Raw genomic sequence first — 22,788 nt, forward strand, 5'->3', positions numbered from 1 at the left:
ATTATATATATATAGGAGGTTTACTTTCTATATATCTTTGCTTGAATAATTCTATATATCTTTGCTTCATTCATATCCACAACTACGTTTGCTCCATTGGCAATATTTTATATAGGACCTTCCTGTTTTCAATATTTGTTATGCTGCCAGAAAGAATATCAGCACGGATCGCTATCCCCAAAACAAAAATAATGCAACGAAATGTTTTGTTAAAAGAAAAGCTGAAAAAATATTCAAGTTTTATTGCTATTTTATCAAACCAACAAAAATGTACCAAGCTAGTTAATTGGTCCTGCCTTGGGGATTGCATTTACAGGAGCATGCAGTCAAGAAAGGGGACCATGTTGTAAAATTTTGTAAATCTTTTATTCCCTTTGATTGCATTGTTGTTTTTATGTATTTTTGTAATATTGTGCATTGTTTTATTTATTTGTTTGTTTCCTTTAGATTGATAATTTAAGGGTTTGTTTCGTGATTAACTGAATTTAACTGTGGCCACATCTTTTGCACATAAGTGCATATATTTGAGGATGTTTGATTCTGAATCCACCAACGTTTAAAATGTAAAAATAGCCCAAGGAAATGTAGTTAATAATTTCGGAAAAATGGACAATTGCCCAAGATATTGCCTCAACGAAAAAAATTTCATTACCTTTTCTGCGATGTTCTGCAATATCACTGATGTTGAGGTCCCTATGTAGCGTAGATTTCTTACATACACTGCGGGGCTATATCAGAGGAGACAGTTCTATATCTACCCGTTCTATTGAGCCGACTGACGAAATTGAAATTGCTTTTTTCATGTCTTAGGATCGAAAGCGCGACTTATATATATCAGATTTATATATAGCATTCTTCTAACATAGGTAGTTTGACACAAAATGGGACTTTTTTTGAAATAGCATACCAATGTTTTTCCATATTTATATTCTACGACTCAAATTATGCCTAAATATTAAATTTTGTAAAATTCGGTGCGAAATTTACGGAGAAATTCAAAAAATTATAAAATTATCTTGGCGCTTTTTTTTTTCAGTTTGCTCCAAGAATTGGTGAACTTCTTAATTATATGGAAACCTATTTTCCGTTCCCTTTTTACATTGTGCGGGACCCGAAAAAAAGCTACTTCGTTCTTTCTTTCAAATATTGTTGTTCTTCATATTATATTTTTAATTATAAATGTTATTATTTTAAATATTTTTTTTTCCTTTTTCGAATTTCATTTTAATTGTTTAAGTTGCATGGTTTCTTTCAAATAACTGTTTTAAAAATATTTTTTTACTCATTCGAACTGCGTAGTTAAATAAAAGGTGCATCTTTTATTTTTTTTTAAATAGTTTTCTTTACTATATTTTTAGTCATAGTTATTATTTTAGGTTTGGGTTCCATTGTCGTTTCAGATAATTGTTTTAAAATTTTCTGTTCATTCATTCGAACTGCGCATTTTAAATGTACTATTTATTAATATAAATTTTCCAGAATTTGATTTTATTTATTTAAATTGCGTTTCTTTCGGAAGAATACTTTGTGACCCAGACTACAATGCGTTTGAAACTATATTAAAAGAGAAAATACAGTACAGCACAGTTAACACGCCTTTCAATCTTCCGTTCAGAAAAGATACATAAATAAGAGAGATTTATATCCGACATTTTAATTTAGGATGACTTGCATACATTGCTTTAAATAGTTTTATCATTGTGCCCATTGCTTTATATAATTTTATCATCCTACATTTAATTTCTTAAAATGTTGTTCATATTTTAGTCAAAAATTTTATTTTTGAAATCGCAAGAATCAAATATCATAAAATTAAAAAAAAATTTAAAAATACTAAATTTTATGCACAAATTTATATTTCCCCCCTTAATGGCTTGCTCTTTATTCTGCAAGTATATTAAAAAGCATCCAACGTTTCTAAACATCTTGGTATTTCTGATATTGATTTTGAATAAAGTTACCGCCTTCAATTTCAAAAGGGCCCACAAACGGCTGAGAGGTAAAGTCGCTGAATACTGGTAGTTCGCTTCGGGGTTGGAATCTCGGCGAACGGGCTGGTTGCATGGGCGTTTTCGTGGTTTTTCTAATGTATAATGTGTATGCGAGCTGGTTTCCCTTAGAAAGTTCTTAACGAAGTCATCTCTCCTTTTAGGCAGATAGCCCTACTTTGCTGAAGCTTAGTAATCCAATTCATTTTATCAGTATTTAGTCAGAGCCTTTATCAGTCTTTAAAGGCTAGGCATTTTGAAGGCAGGAGATGAAAGGAAAGACTGGTTTCATCAAGAGGGAAAATTTCTTTAGATGATATCCATATACGACACTGGATGAATTCCTGAATCTTCAAATAATTCGACTGAGAAATCATGAGATGCTCCGTTTATGATACGATATGATGTTCTATGACGTAATTTAAATTAAAAAAAACATATTATCGAAAACCAGTCGCTCATCACTTTAATCTGCAATGATATCATTTTTGTCTTTTCCGTTAGCACAAACTCAATTGCTGCTATTTGCTGGTGTACACGTCCAAGTGTTTTCTCTTTGAACACCCCCAACTTCCTTGAAGTAGAGTTTCTTTAAATTTTTGATTTTTTCCCCCTAATTTCCTTCTACATTTGTCTTCAGTGCTGACACAAGAAAATTAAGATTTTTCGATTGTTACACTGCCATAAATTTGCATCGTTGTCAATTTTTTTAAAATATCAGTTGCATCAAATGGGTTTCAGCTGAAGACAGTTTTTCATTTTCTAGACAATTTAACTATAAATAAATTTTAAAGCAAAGTCCAAAGGAATAAGTATTTGAATTAAAAGATTTTTGTTAAATGAGAAAGAAATAAAACCACTCCAGCAGCGCTTATCCTGTACCACCGAGTAACCCGATTCTTATATCGGGTGCATGCAATCTAAATCCTATTATTTAGAGTTTTTAAGCCTAATAATTTCCATATTAAAGAACATGTTTTATTATATAATCTACAACACGAGAGGAAATTACCACTTATAACATTCTTTCTAAGATGATTATTGTAAAAATTTATATATTTTTATATATTTTTTAAACCTGAGACATGATCCAAAGTGTCAACGTCCCTGTTTGCTTAAAAATATTGTGAAAATAAACATCAAACGAACTTTCTCACTTTTAGACAATTCAATTTAAATGCAGTTAAAGTAAAATAGCAGACGATAACACGGAGAAGGTAAAAATTTACTCTTAACAAATATTTTTTAAAAAAAAGAAAGAAAGATAGAAATTGTAATTAAAAAAGGTAAAAATTTGAATACTATCATCAATAATTTAAAAAAAAAACTTTTCATATAGTATTAAAAAATATTTATTACGCATCATTGAGGAAAAAAATTTCATACAATTAATTGTCCGTAAATTTTTTTTGAAATTTTATGTTAAAAATAGCTGTGGCAATTCACTGTAACAAAATCCATAAATCACATTTGGCGTTAATCTCCTTCAAAAAAAAAAAAAAAAAAAAAAAAAAAAAAAAAAAAAAGATGCCAAATTTCAAAACGCACCAGTATGTAAATTTGTGTATATCTTAGAAAAGTTTGAATAAAAAAACTCTAATGTTTTGCAGGTATACTTAGAAATACACCTACTTTAAGATGATGGTAAAAATTTTATAGGTTGTAATTCAAATTGTTTTTCGAAAAATTTATAAAAATTATTTAAAAATAGAAATTTTAAAAATAAATCATCAAACATGGGTGCATTTTATTTGGAATGAATTTACATTTTGAAATGTGAAAGGAAGAATAAAAAAGTTTAATAAAAAAAGAGATATTAATGAATATATACCAAATTCATTTAATATTGAGGAGCTAAAATTTTGAGAGCTAATTTTTTAAAAAATACTCGTGCAATATTTACAAAACTTGGCAGTCTGGCATAATTTGAGTCGTAGAATCGAAATATGGAAAAAAATTGGTATGTTTTTCAAAAAAAGTCCGATTTTGTGTCAAAGTACTTATGTTAGAATAATGCTATATATAAATCTAATATATATCCTAAGTCGCGTTTTCGAGACATGAAAAACGCAATTTGAATTTCGTCAATCGGCCCAGTAGAATGGGAGATATAGAACTGCCTCCACTTTTTTTGGCGCAGTGTTCACATATGCACTGGTGATGATCCTTAATACCTTAATTTTTTATTATTTGCCAGTTTATGCAGAAGTCTAAGGAAGACAGCAGCCCAGGTAGGAGACACGGGGCTTATGATCGGATGGATAATAGGTAGATTTCCCGTTTAGGCTACACTGCAACCACAGTCGAGAAAGGGCATAAGCTAGTGAATGACCACATTTGATTCTAATTGAGTTCCTTGTCTAGAGTAACTCCTAGGTATTTTGTACATGTGAAATGAAAAATTTATTCACCAAAATGAAGTAATTTCTCGGTAACGCTGAAACAATTTTTGTGCCTGCGTACGATGATTAAAACGTACTCCTACACATGCAATACTGCAGTACAGATTCGAGGGTTACAACGAATTAGCTGTTAATAAATTGTGAGCGTAGCGTTCATAAAGAGTTGACTGAGTTATGTTTCAATCTGTGAGTCTGTGAACTGAATCTGTGAGTCATTTGGAAATTTACGGTATTTCTTGTGCGCTAAGAGAGAGTTATTTAATATCAGGGTTATTTTTTATAATATCAGAGTTTATTTTTAGTCCAAAGGGGCAATTTGTCCACAAGTGCTATTAATTTCGCTTTGGCATTTTGCGTTAGTTCACTATAAACTGTGTTTCACTTTTCAAATTGTTGCCTCAGAATACTAAAGCCCTGCATTATATTTAAAGAAATTAAATAACGAAGAATCTGCATGAATGTATGTATGAGTCTCGCACTATGAAAAAACAATGGTACCTAGAGTCATCAAATTTTCAATAAAGTATCCATTTGAATATCGGCATCTTGAAGCCCAAATTTGGAATTTGGAGTTTGTTTTATGATCTGTTTCATATTTTGCAAAACTTTTAACGAATTTTCAATTAACAAACTCAACGATTTCAAAGCGAGCAATGGCAACACTGTGCGAAAACAAAAGTTTTTACTCCAGAGCGGGAGACGGTGTATCGGAATTCTAAAGATAAGCTCTTTTTAAATTATTTTGCGATGTTGCTGTTGAATTCAATTTTATAGTTTAAAAGCGAAAGGCGTTATATTTAATAAATAAAAGTAATATAAAATATAAAATCTGAAAGCTTTCAGACTTTTTTTTTAAATAATAAACTATAATGTGAATTTTTACCTTTTCATGCAGAGTGATTATTCAAAGAGATAGAAGCCACGAACCGGTAAGCTGCAACAACATCAATTCACATAAAGATTTATCACGCAAAATTACCTAAACACATTCTTCAATTCAGATCCTAATTACTCTTAAACCAAACTTGAAAAAACAATTTACAATTGAATTTTCAATATCAGTTTCGGATTTAGAAGATAAACGATCAGACAGTGTCGTAAGAATATCGATACGGTATTAAAATCCCATCAAAATTCAACCATCGTATCATTAGTATCTGTCGAATAAAAAGATATATCTACTGATACCATTACATGATTTTACCTTTCGAAAACAAATGTAACTTTTACCGATATTCGTGACTACCCGTAAGTGAAAATACTAAGAAGAAATAAAAAGTAATTGGAGAATTGTCATTATTTAAATCTGTGGTCGAAAACTGAAAATTATCCGTGTAGTTTTCAATCTAACCATTAAAAACAAAGCATGGCTGCTGCATTTCACGTAACACTCGATAGCAGATGAAATTGACGCACCTTTTGTAAGGAAACCTAAAGTACCGTAAAAATTGATCACCTCATAAATATGTAATAGATTATTTAAACTTGGGATGGTGCTGTAATTTAATACGAGGTAGCTCTAATGCATCACTAAACATCGTCTGACAACAAGCGGATTCGATCTCCCATTTTGCTTTGATTTATTTTGAAGGATTACATGTATGCGCGAGTTTAAAAGAAAGTGGTGTTAAATATAAGCTATATGTTGTTTTTAAAAAACGTTAAACTAACTTAAAATTATCAGGTCTAGTCTCAAGCTTGTTTTCAAAAAGTAATTCATATTTTCTGCTTTGGAGTTTCAAATTATTGCATACTGCATTATGAAAAGAGACAATTTGTTGAAACCCAATGCTTGATGTTTCCCACTTCCGTTAAATTTAGGAATCTTTTTTCATAAGAATTAAAAAACAATCGTTCAAATTTTTGTTATAATATTTAAATATTTAATCTTTCGATTTCTTGAGTCATAGTTGGCGTAAAAATACTTGTTTCCCTTAGGCTCGTTTGTTGGCTTATTAAGCACTGAATTAAACGATACTATCTCCATATGAATTTTGCTGAATTAGAAGGTAAGTATCTTCTCTTAAATGAATTCCCAGTTCTTATTCTAACTATTTTTCGGCAATTTTGTTAATATCACATCTCCATCGCTCATCTTCCGACATGTCCAGTTTCATTGCATCCGAATTGGGAACACTCCTGATTTTTTCGCAAAATACCACATAAAGGGAAATAATGGACACCTTCTGCTTCATTTCTCTCCAAATCCAAGGGTAAATAAATACATTGTATCTAAGTATAAACGCATTATGGAAAATGCAGTAAAAATTAATACGAGACGAACAAACGTTATCCTGAGAATTTTTGCAGAAAAAGGTTGATTAAAATTATTAACGCAATAAAGGTATGGGCTCACCCTAACTGGTCTGAACGTGAAATAAAATAGAAGAAATAGTCCATATTCTCCTTCAGGGAAATTCCGCATCAATGGCCAAGTGGTTAAAGTCACTGAGTATTGGTAGTTCAGCCTGGGTTCAAACTGAGGTGAAAAGATTGGTTGCATGGGTAGTTTTCGTGGTTTTCTCCATATGTAATGACAATACCAGCTAGTCTACATTAAAAAGTACTCCATGAAAGCTGCCTCATCTTAGGCAGCCTTCATAGTGCTCAAATAGCCTCACCCTCAGTTAAAAAAAAAAAAAAAAAAAAAAAAAAATGCACTTTTTTTTAAAGATCCAGAAGAACTTCTGTAGTTGCCGGCACCTCTGAATAGTAGGAGTTCGATCTGGGTTCAATTCAAGGCAAGCGGGTAGGCTGCATAGTTGATTAGCATGGATTTCGCCATGTGTAATGTGAACACAAGCTAGTTTTCTTTAGAAATTCTTGCGCGAAGGCATCCTGCTCCTTATACGGATAACATTCGTGTACTTTGTATATATTTAGGTTAACTTATCTGTCTAGGATTCCCTAGCCTTCCAAGAATCGGCGTTAGGGAAGGTATTCTTAGCGATTTATATTATTTATTATATGTACCAAATTAACATAACGAAATAATTTTAGTAAAAAATTCAGGAAGTTATATTTACGTACATGGAAATATAAACATTTACACACTCAGTATCAGTACAGAAACAACAATATATTGTCTTTAACAATCCTGACCAAGATGACATTATCCTTTGAAACTTCATAAATCCGTCCGATTTCGCATCAAACCTCTTACTTGCACAGAAGTCTACAAAACTCGAAATGCGAAATGGCATTTATTAAGGTGATACAAAAATTTATCTTGCTTTTTAATTAAACAATGACTCTCTGTTCGAAAAGAAAGTATCGGGATTAAAGACTGTGGTATTGAACAGTATTGAATAACTAAACTGTCTTTCAAGATCTCATTTCACATGAAAATTTTGTCGTAGTACTAAAATCCGAATGCAATATTCAAAAACAGGAAGAACTGTCATTAACACTGTTTGCAAAATTCGCAGCATAGCGTAATGCGTGCAAAATATATAGTTGCGAAAAGTTAGAAGTTTTGAAATAAGGTCAGAGGGAATGGCGATATTCGAAAGGGAAGAAATGCAACAAAAGGATAAAGAATAAGGAAGTAGAAAAAATGCATCGGACACTGACTGCACTTGCATTACTGTATTTAGCGACCTTGGTTACAAAGTCTCAAGCAATGGGCTGGCCTTGTCTTCCACGCGAATGAAATTAGCCATCATAGATTAGATCAACATTTTCATTGTTGCCAACAATCAGAACGCAACTGCTGATGAATTCTTAAGCTTCTGAAGAAGCGTTCGGTGATGGACGTAAAACAACATTCATGTCGACAGAGTTATTGTTTCAAGTCTTTATTTCAAGGCGGCTGTTTTTTTCGTCATTATATTTTGTTTGTAATATTGTTTAGAAACCATATGCAGCATTATATGATGCATAAATAAAATAAAAAGGGCTACTTTATCCACGGTCGAGGTTGATCTTTATCGGAGTTTGTAGTTAAAGAAAAGGGGTGAAAAGAAAGCGCTTCTGCTCGAAGGTTAAATACAGCGTATTTAAAGAGATATAAGCAAAAAATATTTAACAACAAAACCGCTTTTTGGCGTTACTTTGAATTTCAAACTCTTAAGTGTCTAGGAAGGAAATTGCCCAAACGTAAAATTTAATGCTATTAGTTAAACTATCTATCAAGTAAATTTAGAAACAAGGTTCTGACTAAATATATTCTATGTCATATTACGTGTATGAAAGTTAACTGAAAAATATACATAAAAGTAAATAATTTAGAATATGGAATTATAAGTTCATGAAAAAGTGCATACAAAAATATTGTATATGAAGTCCAGTTTAAAAAATAGTGAATTAAGAAGTTATCGTTTTTTTTTACAAGAAATATTTCCGATCTTAAAAGTTTTCGTTGTATATTCGCCTGCTAATTACTTAGGCAACGATTTTAATTATTTCGAGTGAAAACACTTTATCGCTAATACTGCATTGATTCGCGTATAATCATGGCAAAACTTCCTGTTTATTTATTGATAAATATTTAAGAATCTGTGCAATGAAAGTCACACTTAATACTCTCACTTGAGTTAAGATTGCGTTAATAAAAGTTCTCTAAACATCCAGGTAAAAGCAATTTAAAATTAAAAAACATTTTAATTACATCCAAAGGGGCGTTTTTTTTAACATTTTGTGTGTATTTATTTATTGTCATGTTCTTCGCACTTAAACCATAAAATTCAGTTCAAGAGCAATATCGCAAAATAATTTTGAGAATTTCTTTAGAATTTCCGATACACACCGTCTCACACGCTGGAGATAAAAAGTTTTTTTTGCACAACGTTGCCATTGCTCGCTTTGAAATCCTTGAGTTGTTAATCAAAAATTCGTTAAAGATTTACAAAATATGATATAAATAATAAAACAAATTCCAAATTTCAAATTTGGGCTTCCACATGCCCTTATTCGCAGTAGGATTACGTCATTCAAAATTGGATGGCTCTATGTAGCGTTGTTTCATCACAATGAGAGAAACATACATACATTTATGCAGATTCTTCATTATTTAATTTCTTCAAATATAATACAGAGGTATAATATTTGGTGGCAACTGTTTGAAAAGTGAAACGGACATTCAGAGTGATTCGACGCAAAATCGCAAAAGGATAACAATAGTTCCTCAGAGATAAAGTCCCTTTGGACTAATAAAGCAGACATGCAGCAAAATATTTCTGATTTAAAAAAAGAGACTCGTTTTAATCTCTCTCGAAATGAATAGAATTCTTTCTGTGAAATCAGTGTCAGTTTAAGTTGAATTTTGTCTAATTTTAAATTTAAACTTATGGGATTCCTTTTTACATATTGCTTGCTTTAACCGTTTACCTGCTATGCGCTATTTTCATTTAAAACATTAACAGAAAATAATTAAAACTGATATTTTTTAATTTTTTATTTAATAATACATTAATTTCTATTGCTACTTGAACTGATTTTTGAAATAATTTGATTTCAACTAAAATATAATACATTTTTATTTATTACTATTGTAAAATTAAGTTTGGTGACACTTCTAATCTCCTCTGAAATTCTTGATGTGCAAACGACACGGAAAAAATCAATATAAGATTATGCGACATATGCCTAATAATAATTTAGAACAACATACAGCACAAATATAGATTAACAAAGTTTCAAACGTAACTTAATTCGGCATTTGAACGGTTAGACATATCTTAATGCATATACAGAAAAAAAATGCCTTGCACACCGAATAAAGCATATATTATTTGATTACCAGCGGAAGTACCCTGAAGCCATTTAAGTTATATTGAGAGTAATGCATCTAAGAATAGAAAGTATTGCTGTAATCCTAATCTAATAACGATGCATAAATTACGATTCACAGTCATACATTTTTCAGTATGATGTGATATGGAACTCACATAAAATATTTCGATCCAAAAATAAACTAATTCTCTCTCATTATACCAGCAACAATGGCACGTACAGTGTCTCACAAAAGTGATGGGACACTTGTGCTTTACAAAAGGAAACTGTAATAAAATAAATTAAAAAAACATGTAAATATTTTTTGTGGGTGTGTTTCATACTTAAATTTAGTCACAATTATTACATAACACAGATTTTCTCAAAATATTAAAATAGTAATTTAATAAAAATACAATTGTTTAGAACGGAGCAAAAAATGGCTCACATAAGTGATGGGACACTTACTTTTCCATCAAATATTTATCCAAAAAGTTTACTTTTTAAAAGGTTTTAATATTTTGTTGGATTTCCTTTTACTTTTAAAACATGATTTAATCTTCTTGGGATGGATTCGACTAATTTTTTTGTGATTTCTGGAGTGATTTTACCCCATTCTTCTTGAAGCACCGAGATTTTAATTGTTGTTTTGAAGAAATAGCGTGTTTGCGAATTCTTGATTCCAATTCTTGCCAAATATTCTCTATGGGATTTAAGTCTGGAGATTGTGGTCGTGTTTTTATTATTTCAGGATAGTTATACAGCAGCCAGAGTCTAACGTTCAAAGCAGTCTGCTTGGGGTCATTGTCCTGGTAGAATTTAAAATCGTTATGAAGGTTCAATTTTCGTGCTGAAGTTTTCAAATTTTGATTTAAAATGTCAATATACTTGTATTGATCCATTATACTGTCAATAAAAACGAGATTACCAACTCCAGCGGACGACATACACCCCCATACAATAACTCCTCCTCCACCATGTTTTACTGTTGGCACCAAGTTCTGTTTTCGAAATTCTTCCCTGGGTTTTCTCCACACCACGATTCTACCGTCAGAACCAAATATATTAAATTTACTCTCATCAGCAAATATAACTTCATTCCAGTAATCAGAATTCTTATTTATGTTGGATTTTGTGAAAGCCAGTCTGAGTTTTCTATTCTTTTCCCTTACGAAGAATTTTTTCCTGGCTGCTCTACCGTGATATCCAGCAGATCGAATTACTCTTCTAATAGTCTCAGGTTTAACAATTACTCCATATAATGCTTGTAAATCAGCAGCAACTTTAGGAGCACTCATTCTTGGATTTTTTTTAATATTTCGAACGATAATTCGCTTTATTCCATTGGATAGCTTTGATGGTCGGCCAGGTCTTCTTTTATCCTGAATCATATGATTCTTTTTATATCGTTTAATGATATTCTAAACTGTTGAATGACTCAAGTTAACTGTTTCAGGAGTTTCTCTAATAGGTTATTCACGTTCAATATGCAAATTAATAACTAATTTTCGAATTTCAGGTAAAGTTTCTTTTTCGTTTAGCATTCATGGCTGCACAGAGCTAAAAAACACAAAAAGTCCAAAACAATTTGGAGAGAAATACCGCAGACGATTTTATAAATTATTCCCAATTGCTTTAGAGTAAAAATAAAAACCCAAAGAAATATTTTTATTGTAGTACGTAGTAGTATCTAATGGTGTCCCATCACTTATGTGAGCCATTTTTTGCTCCGTTTTAAACAATTGTATTTTTATTAAATTAATATTTTAATATTTTGAGAAAATGTATGTTATGTAATAATTTTTACTAAATTTAACTATGAAACACACCCACAAAAAATTTTTACATGTATTTTTAATTGATTTTATTTCAGTTTCCTTTTGTGAAGCACAAGTGTCCCATCACTTTAGTGAGACACTGTAGTGTTTAATGATTTTCGTCTTTCTAATCAAATGGTCGTAAAAGCTCCACCCAATATTTCACCTATATTCAATTTTAGTCGATTAAATATGGCAAAAAAGTTATTACAATTGATCAGAAATCAATAACGGGAACAAAAAAACGCACAAACAGGCATTCTTCTTTATATGTGTAGACTTTGTGAAACTTAAAAATTTTTTATTAACTAACTCTGCTATTTGGAAGCGAGCAGTAGCAACACTTTTCGATATAAAGCATTTTTATCTCCAGCGAGCGAGACTGTTGCCACTCGGAAAAATGAGGGCGAAAATTAGCGCTTTCAGAGTTTTAATTAATATTTCAGCTGATTAAAGTCGTACGAAGATGAAAATAGTCGAAATGGCTTCCCATGAGTTTTTGAAATTGAGAATAATGTACTATTTAATGTATGTTTGGCAAAGCTATTTTTATTGCATCGTAAATCTTAGAACTTTTTTGTTAATAAACTCTAGGATTTGAAAGCAAGCAGTGGCAACAACTTTCGAAATAAAGCATACGTTCATCTCCAGCTTGCGAGAGTGTTGCCACTAGGAAAAATGAGTGCGAAAATTATCGTTTTTGCGAGTTTTTAATTAATATCTCTGATTTTAGCTATTTTTTCTGGGGGAAAAGTGGACGTTGACCTTTTCCAGGACACAGAAAAGAATTGTTAAAAGTTTGGCGACGGTACCTGTAGTAGTGCCTGAGTTAATCGCGAACAAACAAACACGCAGATGTTCTTCTTTTTCAGTAACATTAAAAATTTCGGGAAGAAAGATGTGAACTCCCGACTGTCAGTGATCTCAAACTGGCGGCTCACATTTGTTCCTCGAAGCAATTTTACGTGGCTAGCAAATACTTAATTATGTATTTTTTGTAAATACGATGCTTATAGTTTTAGAAATATAGAGATATGGATTGAGCTTATGCATGCAGCTGCTGCTGAAGGAAGAAAAGATGAAATGAATAGATGCAGGTTTTGTTTTGTGTAGTTTTTGTCAGAGTATGCTAGGCCGGGTGGCTGTGATTTGATTGCTCCCTTTTAAACGGCTATTTAAGTATTCTCAACAGAATTGCAAGGAAAGAATAAACTTGTATGCTTGTATTAAACTTTTAAAATTAAATTCCAGTCATAGGAAACATAACTAGAATAAACAATTTCATATATTTCTTGCATCTTAAAGCCTGCCTTCTTATTTCAAACAAAAAACCTCAGGAATATGCAAGAAAAATAGAAATAGCAATTAGTACAATGAGAACTGGAAGAAAGATTTAACGATTTTAAATGATTTAGTGTCTACATTATTTTCATTAAAATATAAAAGCGAACATAAATACAAGGAATGTGTCAGAAAATGGCAAATGGAGGTAATTAATTTGCAGTGCGATATAAATCTTATTCAAAGATTTGAAAATATATTTATCATTAACTTTTATTCCTAAATACCAAAAGAAAAATATCCCAGCAAAGGAATTTTGCAAAATGAATTATCTCTTTGCTAGGTAGTACATTTATATTCGAACAGATTTTTTCTCAACAGAAAAACAAAAAATCTAAGAACCCAATTTATCGACAAGTATATACAACCCGTAATGAAATTGTTTGCAGTAATTTTCACTCAAGGCTATATTCTTTTATCAAAATCGAAACGCCATCAAATATCAATTTGTATTAAGAAATAAAGTTCATATTTATTATTATATTTTTAACTAACAACTTTATTATTTATATTTAACATAAAAGTACATGTATTTCTTCTGTGTGAGTTGAAAAAATTTGATAAATGTAAGAAAAAATTAGTTTGTCATTTTTTCATTCTAATACTTTGCTTCACGGTTTATTTCTATTTTAAGTTAAAAGTAATATATTTAGTTATTTAAAATATTGAAATTAATTAAAATAAATATCAGTCTGAAAATTTAATATTTAGCTGTCAGTACTTTTGTATTACAAAGTGTAAACAACAGAAATTTCTTACACGTACCAACCAACCTTCAGAATTCAGATAGAAAATAAATATGAATTTGACATTTCCCCTTCTTTGCGTTTTTATTATTTATTAAGAATTGTTAAGTGAATTAAATTAAAATTTAATTTAAAACGTTCATTTTGTAGGAAAAAAAGCTGTTTTTAGATCGTGCATTCAACCACGTGCAAGTTCAGTCTGAAATCAAACGTCTGAGTTATCCTGCTGTACAAAGATAAAGTAGCGCATTTGTAATAAATATTCACCAGCGAAAACTATAGTATAAGAAATAGCTATAATAAGGGAAGTGAATATATATTGTGACTATGCTATTTCAAGAACACTTCAGCAGTTTTGGTGTTAAAGAAAATGAACAGTAAAATGTATATAATTAAGGCAGCTTTAAAAAATATAAAGATCAGGTGACAGCTGAGTTTATCTAATAAAAGCAATAATACAATCAACGCACGAAAGAAAGATAGCTCGTACGACTTACCAAAGTGTAAACAGAACGGTTATCCTCACTGCTGCCAGATCCAGCAGACTTCACAGAAAAAGTGTACAAACACAGAAGGCCATGTTCGAACCTCTCCCGACAACAGAACAGAGCCCTTCTTATCTGAGCCCGATAAGTCTTCGTTGTAGGTCAGATAACAGGACTCTTGTGTTAACACTCATCATACTGCTAGCTTTAAAGTGTTTCTAAAAATGCTAAACTGTAGTACTGCGAGAGGTTTACGTTACTTTTACGCTCAGCAACCTGTCTGAATGTTTGGTAATTTTGTGGGGAAAAAAGTTCAAAAGACTGTGTTAGGATAAATATATGCTGAAGAAGATATTAAAAACGCAAATATTGATCAATTGAACATCAGAATATTTACAAGGCATGCATAGTAAATCAATTTAAAAATCCGCAGTTTTCTGAAATCATAGTTTGCAGAAAATCTATAATTATATTAGTAATAAATAACAGTAACTATGTTATTTATTACTAATATAATTATGAATTTTACTAAGCAAGAAATTATAGATGAAAGAATTAATCAATATAATTATTGTTTGAGCAATTTGAATAAATTAGAAAAGTAATAGAAATGTATTTATTCTCATGAGAGATTTTATAAAATATTTTTAAGAAAAAGTAAAATGATGCTGTTCTAGAGTTGCATTTATTTACGGTTATTGTTCATACTCATAAATTATATTTATCACTTTCAAAATGAAATGCATGATCAATATAAAATTGTTTTAAAATTGTTTTTAAGGTCATAAATCAGTGAAAGAGTGATTTAATTTTTATGAGATAAAAAATGATATATGAGATAAAATGATTATGAGATAAAGTCCCAGAACTAGTCTAGTGTTGGAATATTCTGTATTAACTTTAGAACCCATTTCAAAGTTTAATTTAAATAACTAGCTATTTGCAACCCTTTTCATTCTTTCGATTTTCTTCCGTGCATGAGAATTTACTGATACACAGAATATTATTGAATCACTAATAATGGGTCACAGATAATATGTAACACTTCCACCAAATTCGAAGATAATTTTCGTTTTTTATGGAAGAAGAATCAATGCTAGGCTTCCTCTAAGTGCACAGAAATTTCATATGAAATCAACCTCGACTTAAGAGAAATTTTTCTATTTTATAAAGAAAACGTCTGATAACACATGACACCACATGACACTTGTACGGCGTATTAAATTATATACATTTTTTGCTCCATTTAATTTAAACTTATTTCATTAGAGATATATTTCTCATTCAGTTTTTCAGTTCTCACTTCGAGGCAAAGCAAAAATACTTAAAAACTCAAAACAACTTCATTAATAATTGTAAAATACAGCAAAACATAAAACACCAAATTCATCAAAACAGTTAAAAAATGTACAATTTAAATTAGAGTTTCTATGCAAAAAAAAAAAAAAAAAAAGCAATTCGACCAGCGGCAAGAAGGCAGATTTTTCGGTGCACAAAACTGAAAGTTTACTTTTGGTCGCAGTCGGCAAAAAGACACCGAAGGTGCAGAAACAGAATTAATTATTCTACTGAGTTTCATATGTAAACAAATGACTACTAAGAACATACAGTGAATTTGAGTTTCAGAAAGCAGCGCCTCCTTTTACTCTGTATCACCTAAACAACATCAGTAAAACAAAAAGACGAAAGTGAAAGTCAGGTAGCTGCCATCAGTTAACGAGAAAGGTGAGTTTCTGGTCGAAGGTCCAAATCAGTGAACTGAAGAATCTAGTATGAAAAAAAATATATATTAAGGATGGAGAATGTCAGATGGATATTTGTGCTTTTCTCTGGGAAATGTAGAACATCTAAGAGAGTTGATGCAGTTGTTAAGATGAGTGATAAGTGAATAGAAGAAATTTCTGGCAAGTTTTTGAATATAATCTTGAATTGTATCTACTTTGAGATAAAGGTGGATATACGAATTTGGAATGAACCATGGCGCGTTGATAATCTCTCTGAGTGCTTTGTTTTGAAGAACTTGGATGTGTTAAAAGGTGAGTTTTGGCGGCGTGGCCGCAGACAGGACTAGCATAGAGTAATGCTGGCCGATTTATAGATTTATATAAGAGGAGTTTATTAGAAGAGGACATATGACTTCTTCTGCCAAGAAGTGGGTGCATAGTTGCAAGCGTGATATTAATTTTTTTCACAGTTTCCCTGAGATGTTTCTGAAAAGTCAATTTTTTTATCAAGAATGACTCCTAGATATTTAACTTCGTCAACCCAGTCAATATCCTCATCAAAAAGAAGATGTCTAGGTGGAGCGAAATTTGTTTGGCGAAAAAGTATTTCTTTTAATTTTTCGGTATTAATTGGTAATAATTATTGCAATTGGTATTAATTATTTATTTCTCTTTCGGTATTAATTATTGCAATCCTCCAAAGAGTGAGCCAATTTTCTAGATGATTGAGGTAATGTTGAAGAAGGAGCTGGACAACAGTAACAGTAGAAGTTTGGGTCATAATTGCAGTATCATCAGCGAAAAGAGCAATGGTAATTTTTGGATTCTTAGGAATATAATAAATGTAAATGTTATATAAATATGGAGAAAGTACAGATCCTAGGGGCACTCCAGCGAAAATTTTTTTCGTGGAAGAAACAGAACTGCCAATTTTCACTGCAAAGATTCTGTCTTGGACATAGGAAGATATAAGTCTAATACAATGTTCGGGGAAGTTTAACTTGATAAGTTCGTATATGAGTTTCCCCGGATCCATACCCTATCAAAAGCTTTTGTAATATAAACAAATGACTTTTCATTAGGCTTAACTTGCCAATTTTAAATTGTTGATGATTCTACAACTATTGTATGCAAATTAACTAAAGGCATAAAAAAAACCTTAACAGGAACATAAAAACCGTATAATTCAATCACTTTTAAAGCAAAAAATGCAAAATTTTCCAACATAAAATATTAAAAAACTAAGCTTACCGAGCCCGTAACAGAGTGGGAATATATATATATATATATATATATATATATCTGTATATAAGTTTAAAAAGTTAAAAAAATAGTAAAAAAGTATTTAAAAACCGAATGACCAAGTTAGTAAAAAATAGCACTCTGAGCTGCTGATTTTTTAAATGAATTTAAATAAGAAAAGAGGTCTGAAACCTAGAAAACGTCGTTAAATACACCTGAAGTCTCCTATCAAAATTCCAGAAGCACTTTGTAATATAAGTTAAAAAGTAATATAAGTTAAAAGTAACGAAAAAGGAGGTGCACATCTACATGTTATAGCAGCTCTCTATATAAAATTTCAACGTTCTCTGGCTACTCATTCTGGAGTTAACCGAGATACATGCATACGTACGTACGTACAGACGTCAAGAAAAAAAAATCTCTTCTGAATCCATTTCACAATCCGGTTTGGCAAAAACATTCCTTTATTCTGTCCGTACGTACAGATGTCACTCAAAAACATCGTAATGGTTTCGAGAGCTGTCGAAATGGATGTAGTCGTCGAAATATGACACCCGAAAATTTTCTGGATTACAATACTTCATTAACTTTGTACGTACAAGGAAGTAAAAAGAGAGAAATGATGATTTGAATAAAAACTGTTTTTAATATGCGCATTAAATATTGTTAACATTTCTTAGAAATTAATATTGGGAAGATCCAGGAACTAAGTTTAGCTCAATACTCACAGAAATATCTTATTTGTTGTCATAACAAAGTCTAATACCAGTTATGACAGACTCTGTTAAATCATCCGTGATCTCATGAACTTCTTATGAGAAATTATTATTATATTCAATCGTTACCGCCAGTATACGAAATTACCTTTCAGTTGCTGAGGTACAAAAAGCTGAAATTTGTTCACCGTTGGCTCATAAAGGAATTCTTCCAGATAAGATTAGAGGTATTATATCGTTCTTTATTCTCACAGGAATAAAAAGTACTTTCAACTACCGAATTATCTCATTATCGAAACTCAACCATTCAGAAAGCAAAGAACAAACTGACTGCTATATTTCCTACAACAGAATGAAGTATGAAACTGCAATCAACAAGAATATATATATATAAAAAAACAGAATAGAAAGAAATTACCTCATCTATACAGTAGAGACGAGTTCTGTCATGTTGATAGTTTCGTAACGATGTTTTAGCCCAAATTATAAAGGCTTAATCAGAATATAACTATTACTTTGCCGGATATTGATAGACCAAAAACGCTTTTTATGGAAATTAATGTTTTTTCCCCTGAAGTATTATGTACTTGCCGATTGTTCCTAGGATTATTAGGCAAAAATGTTACCTATTATACGCCTAATATCTTTTATTTTGTTTCTGTATTAAACTTAATATATTTTCAGCAGCTGTAGTGGATTCCGACGTTTATGTCTCGGCTATTACAATTGTTTAAGCTACTTATTCAGACCTTGCGATGTTTGAAATGGACAGCAACGAAGTGCGTTGTGACAAGATAATAATACGTAGCTTAATACAATATCAATATCACTTTTCGGGCAAACTTTCTTATTTACAACAGAAACTCACCAAGCACTACGCGTAGTATTGCTAAATTTTAGATTTTTAATTATTTTTAATAGTTTTATAGTTATTTAATAGTTCAAATAAAACTATTCTAGTTAAATGCAGTAAAAGGTAGAAACATTCTTCTTTATGGATAATTAAAAATAAATTCGTAGATTTACTGACGTTTAAAGCTATTAAATTAAAACTAACATTTTCAAAGAAAAGTTTAAATTATTTTAATAATTTCATTCTTATATATGTCAATTTTACACTATTCTGCTCTTTGTAATCGTATTAGTTTTCTAACATAATTCTTATATAAGCGCCATAATATAGAGTAACTTTATTTTTCTCATTTTCAATCCATAGAATGGTGAAAAATAGTAAAGGAGAAAAATACCTAACTCTGAACATCGGAAAATTGTTTCTATTAGTAATTGTAACAACCAAGTTCTTGATGAAAATTTACTTTCAAGATTTACCGATTTATCAAATAGCCTAAGTTTACTTTAACTTCGCTTCAGGTTTCGTTTTATTTATAAAACCGATCACATCATCACTTAATATTCTGGAGATGCCTTTGATTATGGAAGCACTGAAGTCGTTTTACTTAGAAAACCGCATCAGAGCCAAAAGAAATCAAAGAATATTTCAAATACCGAAAAAATTCAGCAATTACATTACAGATTCTGGGAAAAAACAAAAAAACTAGAGTTAGAATATTATTTTTCAGTCTACCTAATGGTGCAATGATAGAACTGCTTTGACAATTAGTTTTATCGTTATTCAAGCATATTTGAAAAAATTAAATGATAAATAAATAAATCCAAAATCTGTCCTCAGATTTGAAAACAATTCTATTGAATATTTTATTATCATCGCAAATACTGGTGTGCAAAACTTAAAAATAGACTCAGTAGAAGGGCACTGAAATTTAATTTCAGAATTCGACTCAAGCAATTAACTAACAAACCAACAAATGAATATCTATAATATATCTAGAAATTTTATTCTTTACACTGTTATGTTACGTTACGCTACCAAAACTGTAAATATTTTCTCCCAATCTTTAATTGTTTTCTCAGATTAAAATGTTCAGATTCTGACAGTTGTTGCCAATCATGGCAAAGAGGATTTTTAAATTATCCTTCTTGAAAAATTCATTGACAAATTCTTCATTTGCTAAATCTGTCTGTTATACAAATCTTGAGATCAGATTTCTGATTTACTTTTTTAATTAAGTTACGCTCGCATCAGTGCGATAAATTTAATAATGTACTGTTTTAACATTCACTTATTTTTGATTTAATGTAATTTAAAATGTAACTGATTAATTTATGAATATTTATAAAATATCTGTACCATTCTAATTCATAATATTTATAAAATATCTGTACCATTCTAATTAATAAAGCCGTTATCAATACCATATATATACACTTAGTTACAGAATGGTAAACCTCATATCATTCAGGAACGAATGATGGATTTATGTTTTTCTAAACAACCCGAAAGAAACCTCTTCGAAGTGTTTATAATTTTAAGTTAGAGGATTTTTTGTTTGTTTGTTTGTTTGTTTGTTTTAGCAAAATAGAAAGCGTAGCCATTTAAGGGAAATATTATTTGCAAGCTTCGATCTCAATGATCTCAAGCGATCAAAAGAAATAAATGCATAGCTTTGTCTTAAGTAATTCAGGCCTTTTATTATAAAAAAGGCGCAGAAGTCTTCAAGTGGTATTATTTTTGAACGTGATAATATTATGGACATTTTTTTCCCTACCCTTCGGCTTTACATTTTTGAATAACTCATTTAAAACATGTGCTTAGTTTTAACTTCTAATTGATTAATTTTTAAATTAAGAGACTTAACTAAGTTGTTTACAGAGTTGAATTGAAATCAGCACCTTCTTAATTTTACGATTTTAATTTCTTTAATATATTTGGCTTAACTTTTTGAAACCTTAATGGTCAACTTTTCGAAGAGTTAAATCATAATCTAAAAACCTTATTCGTTAACTAATCTTAATTAAATACACATATTTTTATGCCAATAAGAATGCATAGTATATTTTAAATCGTAGATTTTTTTAAACTTTAATGGTCGACTCTTCGAAGTGTTAAACCGCAATCTGAAGTTTTGAGATTTCAGTTTTTTCAAACATTATTCGTTAACTAATCTTAATTAAATACAGGCACTTTTATGCCATTAAGAATGCATAGTGTATTTTAAATTGTAGATTTTGATACATTGAATATTCGGGCAATTTTCATTAACTAGTTATATACTTTTGAAACCAAACCTTCTTTGGAAGTTTGTTTGTGTGAATGTGTGGGGGTGGAGGAAGGGGATAGTTATTATAAGAGAGGTATTATGTGCTTGGATATTTAAAAATTTTTAAATAATTTCCAAAATTGTATTTTATTCACTGTTCTGTATAGAATATGACTTCCAAATATTTCTTTCTGTTATTAGGCTTTCCATGCCAAAGACTACAAGACTAATGAAAACTCAATTTTTTGCATTAACAAATAAGCAGTTTTATGAGGCATTTCACATTCTTAACACGTTTAAAGCTGTATTGGCTTAGGATGCATTTCACACATTGCGTTTTATTATGCTATTATGCTAATAGACTATGAAATACGACAATTGTTTTTTATGTTTCTACTATGAAACTTAACGCATTCTTCAGATAAGAGCAAATATTTTTTTAACATTAGCTTTTGTTAAAAATACAGATTAGTATTAAATCTGACAACAATTCGTCGAAAACAATCCATTATTACATATAAATTTTATGTGGTTCCTTATCATTGATTATTAATAAAAAACACACACATAAAGAAATTTTATTGCAAATGTATCAGATAGCACACAAATAAATTATGATTTTGTCAGTTTGGAATTAATACTTTAGCTTCTATTAATTGCTTATAATACGCACTCTGATCTGACAGTAACATCAGCACAAGTACACGAAATTCATCACTGCAAGAAGTGCAAGATTGCGCCTGTCGTTGGCAAGAGCCTTGAGCCCCATACAAGTGACAATACGACTTTGCTTTGCTCTGCTCCCACTTAGCACCCCGGGGGACTCTCGAGAGGACTTTCAGCTCACCGCATATTTAGAATAACCCCATGCTGCACAGACACTATATACATTTATAAACATCCATACCTTCTCGAACCCGGTCCTTCGATTTCGCGGTAGTATCCCCTATCCGCTATAACGTCTGGGCGGCCTGGGGATTTGTTAAATTTATAAATAAAAATATTACACTCATTGACTTAATTATAATTCCGAAAAACAAACTGGTATGTAGATTACTGAATGAAATAGGTTATAGATTGTTAAATCTAGGTTATTGGATGTCAAATCATACTGTTCCAACATTTAGTTGAACTTTATATAAGCGAAACATAAGTTCGTTTTTGGTCTGAATTATATTATAAGGTATTTTTCCCGCCTTCTAAGCGTGACTTCGTGGTATAGTGTTCTGCATGCTGGGCGCGTATTCCAGAGGTCCGTGGTTCGATTCCCGGCGAAGGCATTGCTCATTTTTGATCTCTCCGGCTTCGAAATAACCTAATGTCTCTACAATATTTATAAGAAATTTCACTATTTTTGACAAAATCTACATTTATTACTATTACTTTCAAATCAAATTTTCTCTCGGAATCCGTTATATCACAATGAAAGAAGCAGGAGCAAAAGCTCATAGTTTTTTATATAAAAATTTTGATATCTTTGCAACGAAATTGTTATT

At 30.7% G+C, this 22,788-nt stretch overlaps 1 protein-coding gene across 4 annotated transcripts in view; it reads right to left on the reverse strand.

Annotated features, from left to right (window-relative positions):
• Positions 1-22,788, reverse strand: part of Traf4 (TNF receptor associated factor 4) — a 491,235-nt gene that overhangs the window by 267,111 nt on the left and 201,336 nt on the right. Inside the window, exon 1 of one of the 4 annotated variants that reach the window (XM_085812793.1) lies at positions 14,504-14,591. The exons of the other annotated variants lie outside the window; for them this stretch is intronic. The gene's annotated coding sequence lies outside the window, so the exon portion shown is untranslated. Of the gene's footprint in view, positions 1-14,503; positions 14,592-22,788 lie in introns of those variants that run through there. 4 annotated transcript variants of the gene reach the window in all.

This window comes from Stegodyphus dumicola, chromosome 3 (genome assembly GCF_044657685.1).
Source record: "Stegodyphus dumicola isolate Sdum_Otavi_A_Nest chromosome 3, ASM4465768v1".
Lineage (NCBI taxonomy): Eukaryota > Metazoa > Arthropoda > Arachnida > Araneae > Eresidae > Stegodyphus > Stegodyphus dumicola.